The 27,428-nt window shown below is 39.7% G+C and overlaps 1 protein-coding gene across 2 annotated transcripts in view; it reads left to right on the forward strand.

Moving 5' to 3' along the window:
- Positions 1-27,428, forward strand: part of atxn1a (ataxin 1a) — a 99,425-nt gene that overhangs the window by 37,691 nt on the left and 34,306 nt on the right. Inside the window, exons 1-3 of one of the 2 annotated variants that reach the window (XM_060897557.1) lie at positions 1,478-1,499; positions 7,434-7,498; positions 26,571-26,665. The gene's annotated coding sequence lies outside the window, so the exon portion shown is untranslated. Of the gene's footprint in view, positions 1-1,477; positions 1,500-7,433; positions 7,499-26,570; positions 26,666-27,428 lie in introns of those variants that run through there. The other variant, XM_060897556.1, reaches the window with a different exon arrangement.

Below are 27,428 nucleotides of genomic sequence, written 5' to 3' on the forward strand. Positions count from 1 at the left end.
ACCGGAGTACCCGGAGGAAACCCCAGAGGCACGGGGAGAACATGCAAACTCCACACACACAAGGTGGAGGCGGGAATCGAACCCCCAACCCTGGAGGTGTGAGGCAAACGTGCTAACCACTAAGCCACCGTGCCCCCCATGACCATATCATATTAATATTATTAGAAATTGTCATAATCTCATGGCCATCATGTTAAATTTTGTACTTATCTTTTACAAATTGAAAAAATTGAAAAAAAAATTTGTGTTCAATTTTTTGAGCATTTTTAAAATAAAATAAAATTTCTATATGTATGTAATTATAAATATGTAGCAGGTTTTTTGTAAGTAACTCTACTGTATTGCATAATACAGTACAGGAAATTTCTTAATCCTATATTCTGTGATCCATACTGTATATTGGAGACTGTACATGTAAATAAAATCAGGATATATTTGGTTCTCTTGTCTTCTGCCATGTACGTGCTGTTATTAGGCTGGTCACTGAAACAGCTTAATTAGTCTGGATGGAGTTTCAGACTGTACTAAATCCTTTCTGTTACTCATATGTCATGAGCCCTTGTCCCAGGATTCGCTCGGGTGTAATTGAGTGCCGAGTTTAAATTATTAAAATGCCGTCACAGTTCTCTCGTCATGGCGGAGTCAGTTCTCCTGAGTGCCAGGATCTATAGTAGGAAGAGAGAACCAGTTCACTGGGAAAATAATCACATGGAAAAAGCTGTTTGGAGTGAAAGCTTCGGGCTCTGGTCCTCTTACGATTCTTTTACGAACACTTTCAACATTTCAGTCAGTGCAACAAGTGTGTGTGTTTGTTGTGTGTGAGTGTGCGTGTGCATGTGTGTGTATGTTTGTGTATGCGAGTGTGTGTGTGTGTATGTGTGTGAGTGTGTGTGTGTGTATGTTTGTGTATGCGAGTGTGTGTATGTGTGTGAGTGTGTGTGTGAGTGTGTGTATGTTTGTGTATGCGAGTGTGTGTGTGTATGTATTTGTGTGTATGTATATGTTTGTGTGTGTGTGTGTGTGTGTGTGAGTGTGTGTGTGTGTGTGTGAGTGTGTGTATGTTTGTGTATGCGAGTGTGTGTGAGTGTGTGTATGTTTGTGTATGCGAGTGTGTGTGTATGTATTTGTGTGTATGTATGTATGTATGTATATGTTTGTGTGTGTGTGTGTGAGTGTGTGAGTGTGTGTGTCCCCTATCAGCATTGGAATTCATGATCTTCTCACTAAACAGAGACTTTTTGTTGTAGTTTTAAATGAACTTGAAGGTATACAGATGTTTCTAGATACAAATAACTCAAATGATTGTGAATAGTGTGACACTATTGTACAACGCTACTTTTTTTATATTTGAAAAATCTTTCTGCTGTTGATTTTCAGACTACTGGAGGACTTTTAGACTTTTCCTGCATTCAAATGGTATCTGGAGCTCGTTGTGCTGCGGTGATTGGACACTTCAACACTGCAGCATTTATATATAGTGCTGAAATATTTAATCGGAGGTATGTTAGATCTGAACGCTTCTCAGCAGCTCATTTACAGTTATACGCTGATATATACCACCTTTACAGTTCTATCACTGTTATTGCCTCACAGTAAAAGAATGAAACAGAACTGGAAAACAAAATAAGGAAAATCCCAGTAGACCCTTTTTATCTGTAGGCTGTTTGAGTAGATCTAGATTGTACCAACAGTTATATTCATTATAGATTAGATTAGATTAGATTAGATTAGATTAGATTAGATTAGATTTCACAATGCATTCCATATTTAATAACAAACATTTCTTTATTCACATATGCCTAGTTCTTAGTGACTGTGAAAGCCAAGACATATGATTTATATCATTCTCGTCCTCGTCAGACCTCTCAGTGAGCCCTTGTGCCCTGCGTATGGGGGCGGCACCATCCCAAGAAACCATGCCCATTACGATAAAGGTGATTTTTCTCACGTTTTCAGTGGAAGATGCTCACATCGATGCTCACATCTCCACTTGGTTTGATGTTGTAAAGGAGGCGGGGCTTCTACAGAGTATCACTTTATTTTGGGGAGATGAACTGTCAATCATTCCAGATTGATACTGATTTGTCTCTGGTGTTTTTATTGGGAATAAAAGAAGACTGTGTTTTTTTCCCGCAGTGTTTAAGTGCAGGTCTTTGACAAGTCTGATACAGTCATTTTAATATTTATTTCTATATATTAATATATATTTCTAGATCTATTCTTGATACATCTCCTGGGTGCCGAGACCATGCCAGCAAAATACCTATTGCAACAGTTTTTTTTTTTTTTTTTCCTTAAGGCTGTATATATAATAGTTTGTCCATTTCTAATTGCTTTGGAGAGAAAAACATGTGAATGAGGAAGTAACTGCAAATTATTGGGAAGTATGACGAGACATGTTTGAGGAAGGACGTACAGTGAGAGGTTACACACACGACATGACATGCCTGTGTGCAGCGTTCATGTTTTTCATGTCCCGTCTTTCATCTTACCTCACAAGCTCCTTCTCCGGCCGTACATTACTCGCTCACTACCGTCATCCACCACACACTTTATCTAACCATCTCTGTATCCCTCGCTCCCCGGCTGGCCCCCTGCCCTACCTGAGCTTTATTGGCACAGCTGTGTGCAGTTTGCTAGTCAAAGCACACATTTCATCACCTGCCAGAGTGGAATAATGCCAAGGCTCACACTTCTGACCTAGAGGAGGTGTTGTAGACTATATACGTTTCTTCTCCTGTGTTTTTTTTTTCCCCCTCTGTGACTTTCTGCACGTTTCCATCGTAACAGCCTTGGTGATCGTGTGGGATGTGGGACAGGCTGCTGTCACTGTCACTGAGAAGGCAGGTGACAAATGGACCACTTCCAACCTACACTTGTAGCTGCATTTATAAATGGCACCATCTTTTGGTTCTAGGTGGAGAAGAATCCCAGATGGCTTGTTTAACTCTGGAATGCCCCTGATATAACCACCCTTATGTCCAGACCGTTGTTGAGGCTCATTTCTACAGAAAGAGACAGGAGAGAAGTGTCTATTTCCATGATTGCAGTTTTGGAGTTCTCTATTTCATGCTTTAACTGAGACGGTACAAAGAACATGTCTGTAATAAAATGATTAAGATGCATGAAAGTATACAGAGTGCTTCATGACCAATGCTGCAACCATCAACCCCCCTCACGTTCTCTCTCTCTCTCTCTCCTTCTCTCTCTCTCCTTCTTTCTCTCTTGCTCTCTCTCCTTCTTTCTCTCTTGCTCTCTCTTACTCTCTTTCTCTCGCTCTCTCTCTCTCTCTCTCTCTCTCTCTTTTTTCTCCCTCTATTACTCTCAATCTCTCTCTCTCTCTCTCGCTCTCTCTCTCGCTCTCTCTCTCTTTTTCTCTCTCGCTTCTCTCTCTCTCTCTCTTTCTCCCTCGCTTGCTCTCATTCTCTCTCTCTCTCTCTCTCTCTCTCTCTCTCCCTCTCTTGCTCTCATTCTCTCTCTCTCTCTCTCTCTCTCTCTCTCTCTCTCTCTCTCCCCTCTCTCTCCCTATCTCACTCTCTTGCTCTCATTCTCTCTCTCTCCCTCTCTCTCTCTCTCTCTCTCTCCCCCTCTCTCCCTCTCTTGCTCCCATTCTCTCTCTCTCTCTCACACTCACTCTCTCTCTCGCCCCCACTTTCATATATTAATGTAATCTGTCATTGGCTTATTTGCTCAGGTTTCTCTCGCTGTCTTTCTAATTAGTTTAAGCAGGATGCTGTTTATTCGCTTTGGTTTTATAGGTGCCATCTTATAATATTCCTCCATCTTTGTGTGTCTGTGAAACACGTCTCCGGCGATTTGTATTCTGGAAACCCTGCTTATTTATTTTTAATAAATAGACTGCGTACTTTCATCATCTTTCAACTCTTTACTCAGACCGCCCACTATTGATTAATATTCATAAGCAGATCCGAGTGCTCATTAATATTCATTATTTGACTCACAAGAGTTCCATAACATATCCGATTCAGACTGTATACGATCATTTATAGAAACCCTTGTGTTTCAATCCCTGATTTTTTTCTTTTGCTGTCAAACAGCAGCTAACTTGATTGTGGAAATAATCAAAATGCAGCAAAATATAAACATATCTAATAGTGGTTAGATTCAGGGTGGAATTTTTATTATGTGTAAGTGGGAAATTCTAACACTCACATAAACACCCCCCCATACACACACTCTAACACACACTAACAAACAGACTCTTAACACTCACCTTACCCTCCTTCCCCCCCCCCACACATATACATACTAACAAACACACTCTAACACTAACATTAACATACTACCCCCACTCACACACTAACAAACACACTCTAACACTAACATTAACATACTACCCCCACTCACACACTAACAAACACACTCTGACACTAACATTAACATACTACCCCCACACACATACTAACAAACACACTCTGACACTAACATTAACATACTACATCCACTCACACACTAACAAACACACTCTAACACTAACATTAACATACTACCCCCACTCACACACTAACAAACACACTCTGACACTAACATTAACATACTACCCCCACACACATACTAACAAACACACTCTGACACTAACATTAACATACTACATCCACTCACACACTAACAAACACACTCTAACACTAACATTAACATACTACCCCCACTCACACACTAACAAACACACTCTAACACTAACATTAACATACTACCCCCACACACATACTAACAAACACACTCTAACACTCACATTAACATACTCCCCCCACACACATACTAACAAACACACTCTAACACTCAAATTAACATACTCCCCCCACACACACACCTATGCACACACATGCACAAACACACACACACACTCTCTAACACTCACATTAACAGCACCCCCCCAACTCACACACACACACACACACACACAATCACACACTAACAAACACACTCTATGAGGTGTATGAGGGGAAAATTGTTGCCTTTTCTGGACTATTCAAGACCTCCTGCTGCTAACCGCCATCTAGAAGACACTTAAAAACACAGGGTTAACAAACAGAGCAGGATAACCACTGAGTCTCAAACCACATTGTTGTGTAATTCTTTGTCCTGAAAACGAGTGCATATATTGTGCAATACCTTCGGATCATCTTTATAATCTGAGTAGACGCTGTGGTCCCTTGGTGTACTGTGACCTTTTTTTAAGCTCCTCATCGCTGATGCAATTAATCACCAAATCAAAACACCTGCACTCCTGGTAAAAAAAAAGTGTGGAGCACAGCAGGTGCTGAGTATACAGTAATCAGTAAAAGCTGGTCGCTTCCTCCTGCAGCACACACACAGCTCTCTGTGTAGTGTTTCCACTGCGTGTACAACGGGAATCTCTCCTCCACGCAGAGTGTGAGAGCTGTGAGCTCCGAGAAGTGCTACTTTGGTGCTAAAAATACGAGGTGAGATCACAGCTTAGATGCTGATCACATGAGAGAAGTTCCTCACCAGCCCTAAAGGTTACTGAAATAAAAGGAAAGAAAAGAAAAAAAAATGCACACAGCATACTGGATGAGTTGGTGCTGTGTGTACCTGCTGAGCGGCAGGATGGGAAACGTGTCACATTTGGGTTGTTTCCACGTGTGTGCTGGATCACACGGCACAGGAGGCTGTTTATTTATTACAATATTATAAAAGCGAAAACTAGAAGAAGAAATTTAATATTCGGCTATTTTTATATTAAACAAGTTGAATATTTCTTTACACAGGTTCTGAAAACACAGAAGTACAATTTCCATCCAAACATGTTTTTGTAACTCTTTTATGAAACGATCTCCAATTTCTAAAATCCTTTATTTTCAGAGAAGAAAAGCTGTGATCAATTTAATCACCATATCAGAAGTTAGATCCAACCATTATATCATGTTGCTGTTAAATTCTTGATTCTGATTGGTCAGAAGGTGTTGATTCATTTTCAGGTTTTTACAGGAGCGCTGACTGTAGTTCAGCTACACTTCATATCACACTTCATTCTCTCACTCACTCATTTTCTACCGCTTATCCAAACTACCTCGGGTCACGGGGAGCCTGTGCCTATCTCAGGCGTCATTGGGCATCAAGGCAGGATACACCCTGGACGGAGTGCCAACCCATCGCAGGGCACACACACTCTTATTCACTCACGCAATCACACACTATGGACAATTTTCCAGAGATGCCAATCAACCTACCATGAATGTCTTTGGACTGGGGGAGGAAACCGGAGTACCCGGAGGAAACCCCCGAGGCACGGGGAGAACATGCAAACTCCACACACACAAGGCGGAGGCGGGAATCGAACCCCCAACCCTGGAGGTGTGAGGCGAACGTGCTAACCACTAAGCCACCGTACCTTTATATTAATTATTAACCTGATATGCTATTGATCCTGTACTAACACTGTAATTAACACAGTAATTGTGGATACAGTTTGAAGTTTTCTGTGTGAAGACAGGCTTGCTCATTGGGATAAATATTAGATATATAGAAATATTAAAGATATATAGTAACTTCATTTTAATCTTCATAATGTTTATTCTGTATTTCTATACATCTGAAAAGCTTCTTTGAGACAATGTCAATTGTTAAAAGCCCTTTACAAATAAATTGAATTGATTTTTTTTTTTACTTCTCAATTACTTCTCAAAGTGATAGCAGGAAGTAATTTGTTTCACAGATGTTCCACAACATAAATCATGACCATGAACAACATGAAATAATAAAGTACATCATGTCTTTCCTTAATTAATAAAGGTATTGTTAGAGTTGGCAAATTGTAGTAGTAAGAGGATGTAAACACTGGGATGTTCTTCTTTCTTTAAAAATAATCGATGTAACAGCATGTTTAGATGTTTTGATAAGATGTTCTCGCTCGAGCTTTGACATCCTCAGACTTTGACTGCTAACTTGAAACTGTACTGGTTTTGAATTTTTATTATATCGACATATATTTTGCATCTACTGAAATTCAGTGGCTCCCTCTGGACTTAAACAGGTTTTAAATGTGTGTATCACAGAACAAAGAACTGGGTCGACATCCATGTTTGTGGGAATCGTACTTACGCTGCTGATGAGATATCTACAGATCAGTTTCAGAATAAAAACACTGGAGTACTCTGTTAACCCTTTAACCTCATTGGGACAGGTTCAGACTTAAACATTGTTTGTTATCGTAACTGAATATCTTTCCTATGAGTTTCACAGGAGTTCCTGAATAATGTGCTCTAAATTTAGTAACAGAATAATTAGCCTCTGTCGTACGAACTGTGCATGCTTTGGCATGAGGAAATGACGTGAGGTTAAGTGAAGGATTGTTTTCTTTAGTGCTAAATGATGGTGTTCAGACATCACACGCACAGCTCACTGCAATTCCAATTCCGGGGGTATTTAGTATTTCCTTCCTCTTCCCTCAGGATTCCTCCAGGACTTGGATTTGGATTGACGAGCAGCTTAAGAGCTTTGGATGTGACTTGTACTAGTAAGTGACTTTATTCTGAGGTGACTTTATCAAGCAGGGACGCTCCATGTAATGCTAAGGCAGTCTGTGTGTGTGTGTGTGTGTGTGTGTGTGTGTGTGTGTGTGTGTGTGTGTGTCAGTGCACAGCTCTAAATATACTTCAGAGTGAGTGTATGGGTTGCAGAGGGTGGGTGACGCCTACACTGTTATACAATGGGAATTGTGTAATTGTTAGAAATTGCCTACTAGTGTCTGCCCATTCCTTTACTTTATCTCATTTCTCACAATTTCTTCCATTCTTGGATTTCTTGTTTTCTAATGTACGTAGCTTACACACAGGCACACACACACACACACACACACACACACACACACACACACACACACACACAAGGGCGTCACACTCAGAGTCTATGACTGGACATTACAACAAAAGACTCCTGTCTGTCATTATCTGTGATAGGTGTGTCTCATATACAGCAATCTTTCTTTCTTTCTTTCTTTCTTTCTTTCTTTCTTTCTTTCTTTCTTTCTTTCTTTCTTTCTCTCACTGTATCAATGAGACATATCCATGTGAAGCAGGATTTCAAATCAGTTATGGACGAGAGACTCTGACACAGCACCAGGATCATGAGCTCATCTGTGTCTACTTCTCATTCATTCTCTTCCTCCTTGTCTGTACTGTTGATTTGCACCGTATAATGACTGCAGTAGTGTGACATGTGGCGTGATCACATAACCGGTTAGATTATATCAGTCAAAGCAAATCTGAAGCATTTGCATTGCACTTCATGCCGAGGTGAGAGCAGGGATGTACAACAGCAACAGCGTCAGGCGTGAGGGATTATCGGTTATCTGCAGGGCTACAATTACAGTATAATGCACATCTGCAACACCGCTGATTTTTTCATCCTCGAAGAGATTGTGAAGGGATCGGCTTCGGTCCAGATGTGGAAAAGTATTTCTGCAAAACAAACTGAATACGCACACACACACACACACACACACACACACACACACACACACACACAGAGAAATATTACATTTATCAACAAAACACGATTTCATCGTTTATTCTAAACTGAATTTTAACAAGTTGCTTAATGGCTAGATTGAATAATTTAGAGTGAGTGATCGGCTCATATAAAATTTACATAAACCAGTGAAATCTCATGTGGATGTCGGCACTGATGGGAACTACAGTGTAACTACGGTATTAAATTTCAGTGGTTAAACCATGTACGTTAGAAGATTGCAGCAGTGATGCGTCTGTTGCAAAACACCAGTGTTGTGGGTTCGATTCTCACCACAGGTGTGAGTTCGGTTGTGTTAATTGTGTTAATGTTACTCTAGGCAGTTACCTGAAACTGATATACAAATTTGAATTAAGTAAATGCAGTGCAGGAAGGTATAAAAAAATACTATAAAAAAAACCCCCAAAAAACTGTAGAATTGACCAATCACATGTATTTATTGAGATTATTTAACACAAAGTAGCTCATTGGACCAGAGACCGTTTACAGGGTTTGAGTTATTTCTTCAAAAATACCTTAAAAGCGTCTTCACAGACTTTCATGGACACTTTTTCCTCTCTGGCTCAAGTTGCCTCACTTTTAGACGTCAGAGAAGCGAACGGAGAAGCGCGTGTTTATCGTTCTTGTGTTAAATTCAAAACAGACATTATTATATTGTGCAGCACCAGTGTGAAAGAAAACATCTCATCGAACGTCTTGTTTAAGGCTGTAAACTCTTCGCTAAGTGGTTTAATTGAGTACACTTAGTTTCAGAGATGCTTTCCATTGCCATAAGTTACAGTGTAAGGCTGTGTGTTTTGTTTTCCTATATACATTTTATCAGGCCCTTTAGCAAGCCCTTCTTGCCGTGTCATCCTCCAGTACATTTAGGATTTGACATATCACATCTGTGTTTATTTCTCTGACTTCAGACTTGCTGAAGACATATCAGAGTGCGAGCTTCTCTTCATGCCCTCTGGGTTTGTAAAGTCTACATGGAACTGAAAAAGCAAAGCATGAACTATAGCAAAAAATGTTTTCAGATAAACCTGAAAAGAGATCAAATAATAAGTATAACATGCATAGAAAAGGTTTTTTTAGAAACACTTTTAGTATCATAAACACACGGTTTCAGTGATTTTTGGGAAAGAAAAAAGAAAAAACAAGTTTAACAATATTTTACATGGCCGATCTGACTGTTTTCAGGCTTCAGTTTCTGTATATTTTCTGACCCGGAATTTTTTTTTCCTTAAAAATGTCAATACAGTGAACATACGGTTTTGACAGTTGAATGTGTGGTTGTGGAAGTAAAGCAGAAACAATGAATGGATTTTCTTTAAAACAGCACAGCAAGTGCTTTTTTTAGATCTGAAAGAATCGAAAAATTACTACTGGGACACTTTGTTTAATCATAAGAGACAAAAACGTAGCATTGGTTTAAATTGAGTTAATAAAGTAAGAGCTCTGAGATGACAAATAAACTCTATTGTAAGTAGTAAAGATAAAGAAGTGATAACTTGAGCAAACCCGTTGGATATAATTACTATATAAAAAAGTAAGAATCACTTTCAGACAAACTGGAGGTACATGAAGTTTGGTGAAAACGGATGGAGGGTTGGATAGCAGTTGGCACGGAAGTTTCCAGATGGTGTGACTGGCAGCAGCATTAGCCAAAAGGTAGAAGGGAAGCGAAATATCTGCCAAAGCTACCACTGGAACGACAAGTGTGTGTGTACAATCCACTGCAGGTCCTGGCGTCAGAAATCACTCTTCACTTCTGTCTGTCTGTCAGTCTGCTGGACAGCGAGACAGTAATTCGGTACTTCATTTGACTGCACAAACAGGAACAGCCTGCAGAAAACAAAGTTGTGTAACTCCTTCCTGCATGCAGCTAACACGTCTCCTTCACCGTTTCTCTCCTGGGTTTGGTGTGCATGTGTGTGTATGTGTGTAGGAGTGTATAGAGACAGACAGGGCACCCAGGTGTCAAGGAGCTGGCTGAATTCATACACTATATGTATAAAGTTACGTAGTATTTACATATTCAGGCAGAAAATGAACATCCTCTGTTCTAGCTCTAGTTACAAATAGTCTACACTGTCACTGTTTGTAAATCTGTTAAAACACACACAGACACACATTTTGTTGATTTCTTCAACCTTTTTTTGACTGTTGTTGCTTTATTTAGGAAAATCTGTATTAATAATAATTTAAAGGCATACATTTTGTATTATCCATGTAAAAATGACATCAGATTTAAGTGCATTTCCAGCTGCTGACTGACCGTTCAGTGTACTGTGTAGGTTTGATCGTTATGTTAGAGTGTACAATATGTAGTGAACATATCCAGTGAAACTCAGATGTTCAGTCGAGCTGTGACATGGAGGAGCTCGGATAAGAAAAAAGCTTCCAGTCGATCGTTATATGGATGCACGGTAAGACGAGGAATTAAGATCAGTATTTATAATACAATGATTTTACCTCAGTAACAGTTGTGCTGTATTAATGATCACTACTGCTTAGACATTTAAGTACAAAATCTTTTAGGAAATTAAATCTGAATGCTTTTAATAGGTTTAATTAAGGCCCTGTCATAGGACACACACACACAGACACACACACACACACACACACACACACACACACACACACACTTATCTCTTACTATCCTTGTGGACCTCCTTCAAGTTTTCCTTGTGGGGATCAGATAAATGTTCAAGCAACATAAAAAGTGTCAGGCATAACTATCCTTTTGGGGAAATTTGCTCCCCAACACACACATACACATACACACACACGGCACTGTATCTCATGCATAGACAAGCACTGAGACTCTTTCACACAATTACATGCTTAACACAAACAGAAAACATTGAGGTTTAGATTTACAAACACTATAATAAATCTCTCTCTCTCTCTCTCTCTCTCTCTCTCTCTCTCTCACACACACACACACACACACACACACACACACACACACACACACACACACACATTGCTAACTCCCCATGTCTGAGCTGCACGTCCCTCTGTAGTGGGGAGGTTTGGAGTAGAGAGCGTGGGAGTCTGGCAGTTTTATTGCTGCCTTGGACTTTGTGCAACGCTGAGCATCCAGCACTGTGTCAAGCTGAACACAGGGGGTGTGTGAGAACGTGTCTGTGCATGAGCGCATGTTTTGTGTGCGCGTATTTGATTTGCATAAGACTGCTGGATTTGTGATTCTTGTTCTCCGACTCCAAGTGTGCATGTGTGGGTGTGCGTGTGTGTGCGCAAATGTGTGTGTTTGTGTGTGTGAGGAGGTGGAGCAGATCACACTGAATGCGAGTGAATAGTTCAGTTTCAGCTGTGTGAATGTGAAATGTCTTAATGCTGATGTATCGTCCCAGACTCTGGCTCATTAACGGTGACGCGTGTCATTTCCTCCAGCCCCCGAGCCCATCCCGCTCCTGCCCAAAGTGGATTAAGTGCTCCGGTTGGTGCATTGTGTGCTGGGCTATTAGTCAAACTCAGGACAGGCCTAATCTATCAGAAATACACACAGAACGAACTGATTATACCTCTCCAAAATCTCAGAGCCTTGTTCCAGCTCTAGACATTGATTCAAACTCTCTCTGAGGCTTTAATACTGCAACAGAGACGTATCAGATGACTGTTAACCAAAATCGCATGGAGACGTGCGAACATTTCCTGCATTGCTTTGGGAAAACCACTGACCGCCTCCGAATTGTTTGCAGATGAGATTTGACCCAGGCACGTAGACATAGCCCAGATCTTTACTCCGTTAACATCACCAGATAATGACTGTGGAGTTTAAGATTACAGAATAGGAGTGTATGTAAAGGGTGTGTGTGCATGTGCTTGTGTGTGTGTGTGTGTATGTGAGAGAGAGAGAGAGAGAGAGAGAGAGAGAGAGAAAGAGAGAGAGAGAGAAAGAGAGAGAGAGAAAGAAGAATGTAGGGGAAAATGTGCACGAGGCACAGGTGTGTATGACTCAGGCTTTTGGACTGGATCATTTGATACCTCCTGTTAAAACATTTTTCCTCTCAAGCCTTGCGCTGATCCTGTAAAAATATATATGAAAATCCTGCAAATATATAAGAAAAGGTCCAGTGACAGCTATAATGCGGACAATTTTAGTGTAGCCAGGCTGCTGTGAGGATAAGCTAAAGGCTTGGAAAGCCGGTCATGACTGATTAGATTGCTGATAGTTTTGAGCAGAAGCACTTGATCATATAAATGCCTGCTTGATGCGTGTGACCTTGAGATTGAAACTGGCTTCTGACACTCAGTTTGGTGAAGTAAAGAACATGCTCCAATCTTATGTTGCTACATGTCATTTATTATACTCTGAGTCTGGGAAATAACATGCAAAATGGAGCAGTCGTATTCAGAGCCCTCTGCTGCCTGTAAAGGAAATTACAGCAGCAGTTAAAACTTTCCTTTTCCTCTTATACTTCAAAATGCATGATGCTTTTTAGGAACAAGGGACAGAACTGAAGATTTGCGATTTGCTTTTAGAGATTGTTCCCATGTATGTATGTATGTGTATATTTGCTAATTTTCTCCTAGTTTATTTGCTTGTTCCTACCCACTAGCTATTCATGTGACCTGTCACACAGCAGTAACCAGTGGTGAACAAAAGCCACCACATCTTTTTAAACTGCTCCTCATGCTACATCACCACACGACTGAATACATTTGAAGGAATGCGTCTGCGAGTGCTGCTCTGATTGACACAGGAGGATGTAATTCCATCCGCTGCTGGCTGTGGCATCATTGGGAATGAATCTCTTGATCTCTGGATGACGGGTTGAAAGCTTTTCTGTTGGGCCACTTGGGAACAATAAGGCTAATGAAAAGAATGAAAAAAATCACATCTTATAAAACCAGAATCATTCAGTCATTTATTTGTAAGGACTAGGTGTGCTATTTTATTTTATTTTTTTTTTTTACCAATGTTACAATTTTTTTATAGAGGTCGTTAGGATGCAAGAGGATATGACTTTGATTAGATCTTTCTTTATAGTGTTGCTATTCTTGTCCATGCTTAAGTCAGCCTTTAACACACAGCCCAAATTAAAAGGTGAATAGAGATTATGACTTGAGTGTTATACAAATAAGCTGCTGAGACACTTATTTTTTAGCCTGAGTCATGATAATGGTCATCTGAGCTTTGGGGATTGCACACACTGAGAGAGCCCAGGGAATGTTCTGTGCGATCCGGCTCAGGGTTGCTAACTAAGCAACTTTTTTGCTAGATCTGTTGACTTAAAGAAAAAACCAAACAACAAAGAGTGCCCTACACTCAATATGACTCTTAAGCTCACATCAGGAGTTGAGAAAGCAGGTTTAACTGATTCACCACCAGTGTGTGAAAAGAGTGAGTTGCACTTACACAAACTGCTGACCAATCAACAACCAGCACTGTTCTCAAATAACCAATCAACAACCAGCACTGATAGCCTAGTACTCAGAGAGGCATGAGGTCTCTTTCCAAAACCTTCAAACTAACTGTCCATAAGCGGTGTAAAGAAATTTAAATCTCAATCCACCACTATCTAAAGGCCAAAGTCCCACCTCTTTCACGAACACTTAATTTACCCCTAACGTATCCCTCCACCACCCCAAAAAGATCTGCACTGTAGAACTAAATTAAAAGACTTGTATGGTAGAATGATGTGTACTGTAGTCTGCTTGATGTATCACTTTCCTTGTATTACTCATTAAGTCCCACTGGATAAAAGCATACGCAAAAGAATAAATGTAAATGAAAATCATTGATCAACATTTTTCTCTATAATAAACAATGACGATCACCAAGCAAAAACTAATCATTATTTGTCAAAAAGTACTCACTTTTTGTTTTGTATTTTGTAATTTTTGTCTTCAGAAAATCTAATTTCTTTTCACTTTTTGATATGCAAATTAGCATAAATCAAAGATTTGTTTATGACATCACCCAGCGACTTCTGGTGACGTTTTGCTCTTACATTAGCTACCATCCCTTGTGTAACCGGTCTGTGTGAGATGAACAAAAGCTGCATCGAATTTTATTTGAAGATACAAACTTCCTAGGGTAAGAGCAGTGAGCCGTATCCGTTGCATGCCGTAATCCTGAGGAAGTGAACACTTTTACTTAAACATGGCCATCGATACTCAGGACAACGCTAATATATGCTCATGCTACACACACACAAACACACAGACTAAGGGAGTGTAATTAATCCCCCTGCTGTGTCAGGCTGTGACTCATCACACACACATACGGCAAGCCTCGCTTTGCTAGAGTACACACAATCCTGCTTAACAGCTTCTACACACATGCACACACTCACACACACACACACACACACACACCCCTTTGCTGCTTTGATAACAAGGGAGGGAGCATAGTGACACACTTGCTACGCATTCACACATGTACACTCTTAAGGTTTGTCCCTCCCAAATGCACTCACACACACACACACACACACACACACACACACACACACACACACAAACAGGCTTTGTATGAATCGTCCTGTGTGTAAATGAGTGGGGTGTGAGTGCCCCGGCTTTTATGCAAATGTTATGGAAACCTCAGCTATGGAGGTTATAAATAGTTTCTCACTGTGTCTAACTCAGTAAACAGACTCTTAAAAACTGTAAAATATATATATACTAAATGATTCTAGGATTATGTTAATACAAGTCATTAGTTTAGTTTTAAATCCTGTCAATAAACATTTTTAACAGTCAAATCGTAACTTCAGCTCCATCTAAAGGCTGAATCTATTGCATATCAGTGTGCTTTTAATTGCTAACACCCTAAACCTGGAAGTAGGCATAAATATTGGAACGTCTCACATCTGTTTGGCTTTCTGTAAAGAAATGTGTTTTGAAGTACAGACAGGCAATAAAGCCTTTTATTTTTCAAATACTGGCCACCTGTACACACTTATGTGTTATGGCTCATGTTTCAGTGTTATCCCAGAATGCATCACGACTGTACGGCACAGTTACTTTGAGTTAAAGCAAAGACTTGTTCTGTGAGATGACAAGTACTATAGCAGTGTGTGTAACATATTAAGCTGTGGAAGCGGGTGTACAGATGAAGAGCTGAGAGAGTTGGAGAGACTAAAAGGCTAAAGCATCACTCTCTGTAGCTAAATTCCATGGACAAACTTATCAATAAAGGAAGTATAAATCGACTCAGTTTTATTACAGTAATGCTGTACAGTGCACTTATTCTTAATATTAATATACAACAACTCTCAGTGTGGATTCAAGGGTCTTGTGCATGGATGTCTAATCTCTGATGTCACATTTATGTAGTTTATTCATACCCAAATTCTTAATTTTTTGGTTAACGACATCAAGAAGCTTTGCAGATGGGGGTAATAAAGCATGAGATTGCATTGTTACCACAGAAATATCTCAAATAATGAGTGCAACTTTGTCAAGCATCCATGCACTCTAATGAAAGCTGTGTTTTATGCCTCAGCTTCTGTTTCGTTAACAGCGCTGGGCCACAGGACGTCCCCAGTACAATTTGTAACAAATGTAATTTCTTAGTATCTGCCTCACAGTGAGATGTCAGACTATCAAAGCTCTGTTTCCATTTTGTTTTGTATGTTCTGTGTGGGGTTTTCCCCATGGATATAGACAGAGAGACCTGTATCACAGACAGCAGCACATATTCTCTAGAAGTACACTTTCCCCAGAGAATCACATTCATTTTCTTTAAGATACACAGGATAATCAAAGATATTTTTCTGTAGCTAAAGTTGCTTGTTTCTTGTAAAAGCTACTCCATGCTGTAACCTGTAGTTTCCTATATATTCTTAAATTAAATCGGTTTACAACTCTTCTCGGTATAACTATAACTGTATTTTTGCTTGCTTAAAATACACAATCTAATGTAGAAATCTAAAGTAGGCTGCTAATATTTGCAGAGAAACTAGACCAAATTGGCAAGCTGAGCTAGCTAGCTAATAATAATAACATATAAGCTAATATTGTTTAAGCTAATAATACATTTGCTTAGCTATTTGTCCATAAACTTGTTTTGTTTTTATTTGCAGAACTTGTTATAGCTGACTTGTTTTAAAAATTAGCAGATGAGTAGTCTAGTAATGCTAACATAGCTGGTTAATGTTTTGTAGAACAGATTTTGTAGAACTTTTCTTTCACTCAGCTATTATTAATGTAGATTATAGACTGAAAACTAAGAACACTGTGTTAATTAGATTGTTGTGCTAAGCTATTCTTTGATTTTTATCATTTTTTCCCCACCACAGTGTTATCACATGCCCTAACTGACCTAAATGTTTTTCCTTTTTTGTAAGACAATACATTCAGAAGTTAATATACTGTATGTATTTCTACTAGAACTACACAATGTTTCCTCAATTACATTTAGACCTTTGGCACTACTATTAAACAACTAAACTAAAGCAGCTGGATAGATATCTGTAAATGTCTATAGTTTCCTATTACTTCCACCTTATTTACACCGTATTTGTTTTTGACTGAACTGTTTTTGAAGCTATTTACTCAGGTGTGCAGCTTCTTGTAACCACCTCAGCATATTTGTGTAGCGTGTGTGTTTGTGCAGTGAGGTAAGTATCTTGTTTTGGCTTTGACTTCTTAATCATGTTTGTGTCTGCTTGCAACAGACCACAGCAAAGCGAGCTTGTGCTATGTAACCATGCAACAGGTTCTTTATGTGACTGAGTTACCAGGCAACTTAGTGTCCCAGCAATGAGCTAACGCTGTAGCACTGGCTTTGTTCACTGGCTGTCCTACTACTCAGTGCACATGTGGAATTACTCAATATCTAATATGTAGTTATATAAACTTTTACAATAGATGTTTTTTTTACTATTCTTTCTTCCTTTCAAACCACTAGTTAAGACAATAGTCTAGTTTATTGCACTCAACTTATACAATGGGTCACTGTCTAGTGAATTTTCAGAATTATCAGACAGTTCAGAGTTGAGAAGATGCGAATGAACATGAACAAGCTAACTACGTACCCCAGTTTTTAAAGAACAGAAAGATGTGAACTGTTCTAAAAGTCAATCAATGCCCCAGCACAGACAAAGTTAAACTCTTTATCAAACAATAGTTTTGTTTGAAAGAAAATGTTTCGCATTGTTCTTTCACATGCTTCAATTTTTCAATCATGGGCTTAATGAAATTAGATATTTCAATTTTCTAAGCAACTGGTGAAACTCTGTTTCTTTTGGTTGATTAATTACACTCCAAGTAAGAGTCTAGACCAGGTAGCAGTGATCATTCTAATAACTTGTGTTCAGCTGTGTTTGAAATGAAATGCAGTAAAGAAACATAAACACAATGAATGTATCTGGATGTTTTTGTTCATTATGTGCACTAATAACTCCATTTATGATTGCAGCATATTTCAGTCATTCAAAAGAAGAATTTTTAGATTTTTCACTGTTGTGACTAAAGTTGCTATGAAGAATAACATTTGTTGAATATATGGCGTAGTATCAGTCAATATATCGATGTATATGGTATATGTCTCCAAATGCACCTTTGGACAGTCCACCACTGTTTTTATTCATTCTTTCTTTCATTCATTCCTTCCTTTATATACTTTTGGTGACCTTTCCGAACATTTATTAAGACTTTATTTAGCCAGCTCGTATCTCAGCTCACTGTGTGTTTAATCATTGGAGACAGTTGGATATGCGTTGCTGTGTAATAATATTTTTGTCTGTAATTAGTTCTTTTTTCCCATACTGCATTTCTTTGAAGTGATACAAAATGAAAATAAGAGTATGGCTCAGCAGTTTTTGCTGTAGATGTGTGTGAAAGCCCTTTTTATGCTGTGCTGATGCTCAGAAAGCCTAACAAAGTCATCTGAGATCAGCATTTACACTTACTGCAAGAACTGGAATAATGCAGGATGCCAGTGTGAGCTACAGAAAAGCGCCTCAGTCCTGACAATAAACTCACTGCAGTCTACACAGCTGATCAACAAGCAATTGTACAGCAAAGTCAAATTTACACAGTTTTTTTTATTGTTTTGTCAATATTTGGTGTCTGGGAACGTAGGTAAAAGAAGTCTATATAAAGCATAATTTACTACGGCAGCCATTTTGGATACCTCTCGTTGAAGCCACCCGTGACTCCATCTCCCAAGATTTGAGCTCAGAATTTTACCAAACCTGCCTTAAGAGCTTTAAAAAGAGCTTTAAGAACGGAAAACTGATCCTTGACCTGCTGGATTGAAGCATTTGACAACAATGTCTGAACGTAACGTACACCTATGATCTGAATGGCTTTGTATGAATGCTGGACAATGCCGTTGGTCAACCCAGACACAGAGGTTGTTCCAGTACGGCTTGGTAACTCGAGAGACTCAGTGCTATCTGCTTACTGCTGCTTTTGTCCTGATTGTTATGTTAGCACAGGTCGGGACGTGACTATCTCTGCATCAGACTGATGCTACAGATACAATGATGGGAGAGGAGAGGGAGAGGAGAGCACATCACAGCACAGGGCTGAATAAAGCTTCTCCACTTCACCTGATCTAAGTCAGAAGAGTTTTCCATATCTATTTAGCCTTTAGATATTGAAAGTATGTGTGAGTTTCCTGCCTTATGTGTTGTTTCATCTCCGAGGAACAGAGAAGTGGGGTTGAATGCTAATGGAGATTTGAGAATGCCAGTTATGGGTTTGACCTTGCTGTGATTTATTTGTTGGAATAGGAACAGCATGCAGGACACAAGCAATTAGAAATACCACATATTTATCCAGTGGAGGGCACTGTACCATTGAAGCAAACATAAATAAAGCCTTATTTAGGTGACACTGTTTTGTTTGAGAGAGAATAAAGGAGGGTTAATGCTACTAAGCACCTGCGGAGCTCAAGCGGATACGTACAGTCATTTCTCACTATTAAAATCGTGATAGATTCACGGCTCAAATACCAGCCTGCTAGTTGGAATTGCACGTTTGTGCTGTATAATGGTTTTCCCTTGCTGTCCACAACACATACATACACACTGGAAGGCTGTAGTCATCAGGTCTTGGCTGAGAAAATGAGCTCACGCTTCAGCCCAGAGCGACTTGTCTATTGATCTTGTCTTTAGAGCTGTTGTAGTAATGATGTCATCTCCAGCCACTCCCTCACCAGCATTCTTACTGTCTGACCTTGAGTGGGAAGTGTGTGTGTGTGTCTGTCTGTGTGTGTCTGTGCCTGTGGGCATGTATTTAGCTCCTTGTGAGGCCTAAACACCAAGGAATAAATGTCAGCAGAATTACAGTGTTGTGCCAGCTGTCCTGGAAGTTAAAGTTAGGTGTTAATTAACAACAGTAATAAATAAACCTCGAGGAGGAGGGTCCTCACAAATATATCAAAACGTGTGTGTGTGTGTGTGTGTGTGGGTGTGTGTGTGTGTGGGTGTGTGTGTGTGTGTGATAGAAGAGAGATGACTAAGATATATACCAGACATGAATGGAAGAACACACACACAATCTCTTGTTTAAAAGATAACATTTAAGTAGTCGTTACTGATATGAAGAGAAATGATTTCCTGGTCCAATGTTTTTTCATTAGAAATATTTTGTAAGCTGGTTGTTATGGAGAAATCCAATCATAGCAGCTAGCTTGCTGTAAGAATCAAGTATTCCTTTAGCATTACTATATGGTGACATGGCTGCTTTCATTATTATTTATTTGTCATTTCAGTTCATAATATTCACTCACTCACTCACTTCTCATCTTTATCTGTCAGCCAGCATTTATTTAGCTACCCAGGTGATGAGGAAAAGGCAATCGATCTGTTCTTCATAAAGCCTTTAATAGCTGATCCGATTACGTTTTCCAAGTATACCCAGAGGTAACTCTTCTGTAATATTTGTACATTACTTAAATTGTTATTAAATTTGAATACCTGCACTTCTACTTAATGACATACTTTTAAGGGAAGAAAAGTTTTATACATCATTAATCGCAACATTTAAAGTACTTACAAATCTTTTCTTTGTGTAGCACTGAGATGGTTTGTAGTTGAGCTGGAGTTTTTTAATGAATAGTGGTAGTATGTCCTTATTTTAGCCCTTCATCAAATACTAAAATACTAATCTTTGCATTCAGAGTTTATATCAAGTCCTAACTCACAACTCTATAACCAATTATATAAAATATATATTACTTGACAGGTATAAGCAAATTTCCATTTTATTTGCTCTTGTTTGTACAATCATGAGGCTTCTTGCCTCACATAAAGTTGCCCCTAGTTGTCAGAAATAGGAATTGGAACAGCTTTAAAAAAATTCTGTGTGGCAGAAATCTCTCTGCCCCATGGTCACACTATGAACACAAGTGGTCAGGGTAGTTCACAGATAACAGGGAAGCCATATTGGGCTATTTTATAAATTTAATAATCCAGTCCCACCAAGATCTTGTTTTATAGAAAATAATCTGAATTACATGTAATAAAGTTCCTCAGAAAGTTAAGTACATTGTGTCTAGACCTATGCTGTATATTGCAAAGACTGGCAGAGGGAAAGTGGGATTATGGAGTGGATAAAGTTAATATTAACAGAAATATGTGTGAAATCCATGATTCCACATGGAAAAGCCGAGAAGATAAAAAGACACGTCCGCCATTTCCCAAATCCCTTGGGCTAGTTTCAGGTATTTTTTGTGGTTTTTAAAATGTAGGGCTGGAAATTTTGCTGAAACCTGTTAACCCTGGTTAATGACATTACCTCCACTCAAAACTATAAGCTGGATGATACATTGTCAACTCATCTGACTATTATTTATTCATTTTAGAGGTTATTCTAAAAATTCACCAGATTGTAGCCTGTAGCGTAAGTGCCCCTTGACTTAATTTGGTTTAAGGTTGTTGGTGTCGTTATTAAAGTTGGCCTGACTCAAAAAAAATATGCTCATGATTTTTGTGGGGCTGCTGAAAATAAAATGCTCTAAATGAATTGATTTTTTTCAGAGAGATTCCAGGAAGAGCACCTAGGTCTATCTCTGGCTGTGTTTAAAACCACAAAGTAATGTACCGAATAGTGAGTCAAAGAATCTTCTCACTAATGGATGTAGTGTAGTTTAGTAGTGTGTGGTTTTTGATGTTGACTTTTTGCTAAGTCTTGAACAAGCGCTCAGAAACACACACGCAGAAGACACTGAGTAGGAGAGGGAGAGAGTGACTGAGAGAGGGAGAGAGTGACTGAGAGAGGGAGAGACAGAGAGAAAGAGAGTGAGGGAGAGTGGCTGGGTGAGAGAGGGAGAGAGTGACTGAGAGAGGGGGAGACAGAGTGGCTTGGTGAGAGAGGGAGAGAGTGACTGAGAGAGGGGAGACAGAGAGAAAAGAATGAGGGAGAATGGCTGGGTGAGAGAGGGAGAGAGTGACTGAGAGAGGGGGAGACAGAGAGAAAGAGAGTGAGAGAGAGTGGCTGGGTGAGAGCGGGAGAGAGTGACTGAGAGAGGGGGAGACAGAGTGGCTGGGTGAGAGAGGGAGAGAGGGAGAGAGTGACTGAGAGGGGGAGACAGAGAGAAAGAGAGTGAGGGAGAGTGGCTGGGTGAGAGAGGGAGAGAGTGACTGAGAGAGGGGGAGACAGAGTGGCTTGGTGAGAGAGGGAGAGAGTGACTGAGAGAGGGGAGACAGAGAGAAAAGAATGAGGGAGAATGGCTGGGTGAGAGAGGGAGAGAGTGACTGAGAGAGGGGGAGACAGAGAGAAATAGAGTGAGGGAGAGTGGCTGGGTGAGAGAGGGAGAGAGTGACTGAGAGAGGCTGAGTGAGAGAGGGAGAGAGAGCTGTATTTGGGCCAGTGTAGAGGGCAGTAGGCCAACATGGAGTGATGAAGAGAAATGCAGAAGTGTTTAATACTAAATTCTAAACTGATTAGGAGTGCTCAGCTGTGAGACCGTCTCGCTCCTTAGCCTGTTAGATTGCTTCCCCTGCCAGCCTCCTTTATCCCTCTTTTTTCTTTTCTGGGCCACAGCGGAAGAGTAAACACTAACATAAAGCACTAACCACTCAGTATAACCCTCTTTGTGATTCAGCCACAAAATGTAACACCACATCTCTCTCAAATACAAAAAAGTACATTTATTTTTATTAAGAATCATTTTCCAGCAACACAAATGTCATTTAGGGAAAATTCAGTGCAGGAATATACTGTACATACATTAACTCTATGTTTGTGTGAACTGATTTGTGATGTAAGATGTATGTTGGTAACATTAGTGCACATACTTTTGCAGGTAAACATTAAAGAAGTGAATCTCTTTTCACTCAGTGATATTCTTTTGTTTTACACCTGTTTAAATTCTTTTGAAGCAATTTCCTAATAGTGGCTAATTTAATTTAAAAAGGAGATCTGCTTGGTGTGATGAGAACACATCCCCCTCTGGGCTTTCTAATGTACTTACAATATAGAGCTCCTGTTCCAGTTCAGACAATACGTGGAAGAGATACAATAAGAGCCTCTTCATATTAATGTGTGTGGTGAGGCACGTAGTGGTTTTTGTGTGTAATAGAAAAATTGGCCTTAAAGTTCTACTGGCATTCTCAGAATCTGCAACACACTGCAGGAACACTCATTTCACTTCCTGTTTGTCTCACCGTCGAAGTCCAGTTACACCCCAGGGTCCATGAAGCATAGATTAAACAAGGATTTAGTCACACTGGTAGAAATCACAACCCACCATATATGAAAGTTGCTATATTTATGTTGGCTTTGTAGAAGCCAACATTCTGTTTTCCTATTTCAGCTTAGACAAAAATTTATAAAATTTAATGCAGCCGAGGGCTTTCGAGCCACATGCACCAAATTCGGATATGTTGTAGACCCTGGTCTGAAGTTTGTTGCTATGACTTTTCTAAGCGAACTTCCTCAGGAGTATTTGGATGGCGTCACATGCTCGTCTCCACTTGCCTCCAAGTATTTTGGCACCCTGTGCGAGTTTTTGGCGGGTTTTTGGCATCTTTCTGTCCACTTGCCTCCAAAAGTAACACTGACCTTTATGTCCACTCGCCTCCAAAAAGCACCAACCTTTACGAATACTTGCCTCGTCAAAGCCAACATCAAAGTTTGTCATGACGAACTTTACAAATCTAGTTGTTATTGACCTCTTACAATGATTAGCATGTTTAACTGGGTGAAATCATGAACTGACATAGAAATACATGAAAATAAAATACATGGCGTATTTCCATATTTTCATAGGATAGCGATAAAAAGATATTCATTTATAATATGGACACATCACGTCTCCTGATACTGAGCTCCAGTTTCCCTGAGATAGACTCCATATTCACTGGATCTCTGAACAGCATGAAGAAGAGACTGAAGAAATTCATGTTGTTGTTTTTTCTGTGTATAGTATGTACACCCTCAGTATTGAACATATACAGTGAATAAAACTGTACTTGAGATTCAGCCAGAAGAGGATAAAAAGAGTGGGAATTAATATTTTTGAATCACCTTTTTTCCATAGATGAATCTCACATTATGTTTTATTGGGCAATTAGTGCACTATGTAGGGTTTACAACAGCTTCATATTATACTTGACATTGTGAGCATATATAAATGTGTGTGTGTGTGGAGTATGTGCATGTTCTCCCTGTGACCTATATTGTGAGACTCTAAATTGTCATAGTAAGTTGATATGAGTGTGTGTAAGTGTGTGAGTGTGCGTGTGATGAATTAGCACATTAGCACCTCATCCATGGGGTCCTACAGTATGCCCAGAGTTATTGCAAACCTGAGTAGGATAAGGAGTTCAAAAAATGGATGGATGGATGGATGGATGGATGGATGGATGGATGGATGGGAACAGTAATGAACAGCAGTATGATGATGGCAATGATGGCTCTTGTATTTACAGTAGATAGACGTTAGGTCTGCCCTTAGATTGTCACGCACACATGCAGGTGTGCTTGCTTATTTTCTCTGCTTAGAGGAAGATTGAAAGCCTCTATTCGTGTGTGTGTGTGTGTTTCTACTTCATTCACCTTGTCTGTGTTTTAGCTGAAGTGTGTATATGCTTTTGTGGAGTTTTTCAGTATCTTGTTTTCTTCACAGTTGATTGCATCGGAGCGATTTGGATGTGAGTGATGTGGCGATGCGCCATGGTCTTGCTCCATTCCGTTTCATTTCATTTCTCCAATAGAGCACTTCAGCTAAGAAGTGGAGTGGATGGGTGAAAAATGCCCTCACTTTATATCCAGTATTTTTCAGTGTCACTTCCATTTTCAATTACACCCCAAGCCCAAGGTCGGCTCATCCATTTGAGCCAAATCTCTGCTATATAAGATGTTACTCCAGTCTCGAGACTCCTAATGTAAAAACCCGTCTCTCTGAATTGTAAACGTGTGCACTCGGACCGCGGTAGACTGTGGAATGAGAAGCAATGCCAGGCTCTTGGGGTGTTGTAGACATTTCTGAGGTATGTTACTGTGGTGAGTAACGGAACATTTGGGGGGGAAAAAAAAGTAACCAAGAATCAGGCATTTTTCTGACTGGTCCATCTGTCAGACGCTGGACCACAGCTGAAGGAGCAACAAGCAAGCTGCCATGAGACTAACACACAAGAGGAGAATGAGTAAAAAGCACAGGAACTCCTGTGAGTGCATGTACTAGCCTGTTAGCATATCAGTACTAGCCTGTTAGCATATCAGAAAAAAAAGAAAACTTTATCCAAGTTGTACTTTCACACAAAACAGGGAACTGGAATTTAAGAAGTGCTTATCCAAGAATATATACAGAAAAAAGTTTAGAAGTTGAAAAGTACTTCTGTAATATATTATGTCTAGCCATCTGTAAGACTGCTATTATTTTCCCACTTCCTGCAAAGCTTAACATGACTGCATGACATGTCTATATTCAAACTGACAATTACCCAAGTGCCCTCAGGCTGGAAGGTATGCGACAGCGTGCTGAAGACTCATATGAAATGTGCTCAAAAGCTGTATATTTAATCTGAATAGGATTTTATTTTATTAAATAAAAATAATAAAAAAAAAACTACCATTAAAATCCTACATTTTTGAAAGTGGCTTTTTTAAATAATTGAAATCAGCGTAATTGCTTTCGAGCATCTCAACGTGGCATAATCGAGCTAATGAGCACTTTATTAATTTCATTTACAAGCAGTGATATTCTTAGACTTTGAATACAGGGTTGTATAACTTCATTTAAACAGGAACTGGCACAATGTGAACCTCTCACGCCAGAGCAAAGGGAAAGCTGTTGTCTCAGGAAGCTTTACCTCACTGCATGTTCAAATCAATATGTGGATTTCAGCAACACTGTCTTCAGAGCGGACACTAAAGGAGTCCTTAAAAACAAAGATTCGGGCGTTTGATGGTTTAACATTTCGTATTTAATTGCCAACGGTGGCTAAGCTGTAATAAAACCTGTAATAAAAATATCCCACATGTTCAAAGATTTTTCACTGGCAGTCTATATATGCAATTAGAGACTAGAATTAAATATTCCCATGCACAGTTTGTGTTCATCAGCCATCAGTGTGCATTTCCGACCGCAACGCTGCTGCTGGATGGATAGTTTTGGCCGGTGAACTGTTTCTCAACCTAGCACTGACATTGGTTTAAAATCCCAGCAACCATGCAACAAATGATAAACATGCACAACCCAACACAATCCAACACACACACACACACACACACACAAATGGTGGTTTGTAGAGATTTAAGGAGTTGAAGGAAGCTGAGTAATAGTAACAGATGGGCTACATATGTACATGGATATGAAAAACAAACCTAACAAACATAGAACTTACACGTACATGCATATAAATGTTACAGATAATTTCTGAATTTGTTTGTGTGTGCGTGTATGTGTGTGTGTGTGTGTGTGTGTGTGTGTGTGTGTGTGTGTGTGTGTGTGTGTGTGTGTGTGCATTTTGAATGTGTGTTCCCTGGTATAGTCTTGTAGTGAAGCCTGCCTAATATCAGCTCACATTAATTGAATGTTTGTGTGTGAGGCCATTTATATTTAAAAAAATTTAAATAAGCAGATTCGTCACACAAACAAAGTATAATATGTGTGTGCTTGTGTGTGTTTTTGCAAACAGACGAAAGCCTGGGATCAAGCGCTCTGCTGGTATTGTAAGAACCCCCATGGGCCATTTCACACACTGACGCACTGGAGAAGCTGAAACTGAATGAGGTGGGCTGGGATTTACAACACACACACACACAAACACACACACACACACATACTATCCTGTATTACAAACATAATTATTAATACAGATAATATGTGACACCTAAACCAGTCCCAAACCTTAATCTCAGTCACTAAAACCAAAACATTTAATTTAGTTTTTCAAACAAAAACTGTCAGTTTCCAGACCAGTCAAATACCCCACAAAATACGCCTCAAACACACACACACACGCACACACACACACACACACACACAGACACACACACACACACACAAATGTTGGACCATTTGGTCCAGCAGATCTGTAATCCTTCCTGGTGTCTCTGTTTTTCCCCTTTAACTCACACGATTGTACATTAAAATATTTGAACACACATCACACAGTTTAATAAGTAATCTGACCTGCTAAGTGCAGTTCTGCTAATAAAGTGCATTCCTGTTTCTTATGTATGCATGTGCTCCATTTACGGCGCAGCACAGCGTGATTGGGGTTTAACGAGGACACCATGGCAGCACGGCACTCCGTCTTTGAGTCAGTGTAAAGAGTGTGCTCGTTAGAGAGCTAACCTTGTTGGCCTATCATCCTGAGCTGTGATTGGTTTAGCCGAGGTGCAGGTCTGCCTGGCAACAGAGCGAGTGTTTACTAAACAACGCTAAGCACTCATGAGTACAGAGCTACACTTTTACAAAACACCTCCAGGAAAATCCAGCCGCTCTCTTCCTGTGGCGAGGAAAAATGTGCCTTTTATGATTCACGCGTAGT

Source organism: Tachysurus vachellii, chromosome 21 (assembly GCF_030014155.1).
Source record: "Tachysurus vachellii isolate PV-2020 chromosome 21, HZAU_Pvac_v1, whole genome shotgun sequence".
NCBI lineage: Eukaryota > Metazoa > Chordata > Actinopteri > Siluriformes > Bagridae > Tachysurus > Tachysurus vachellii.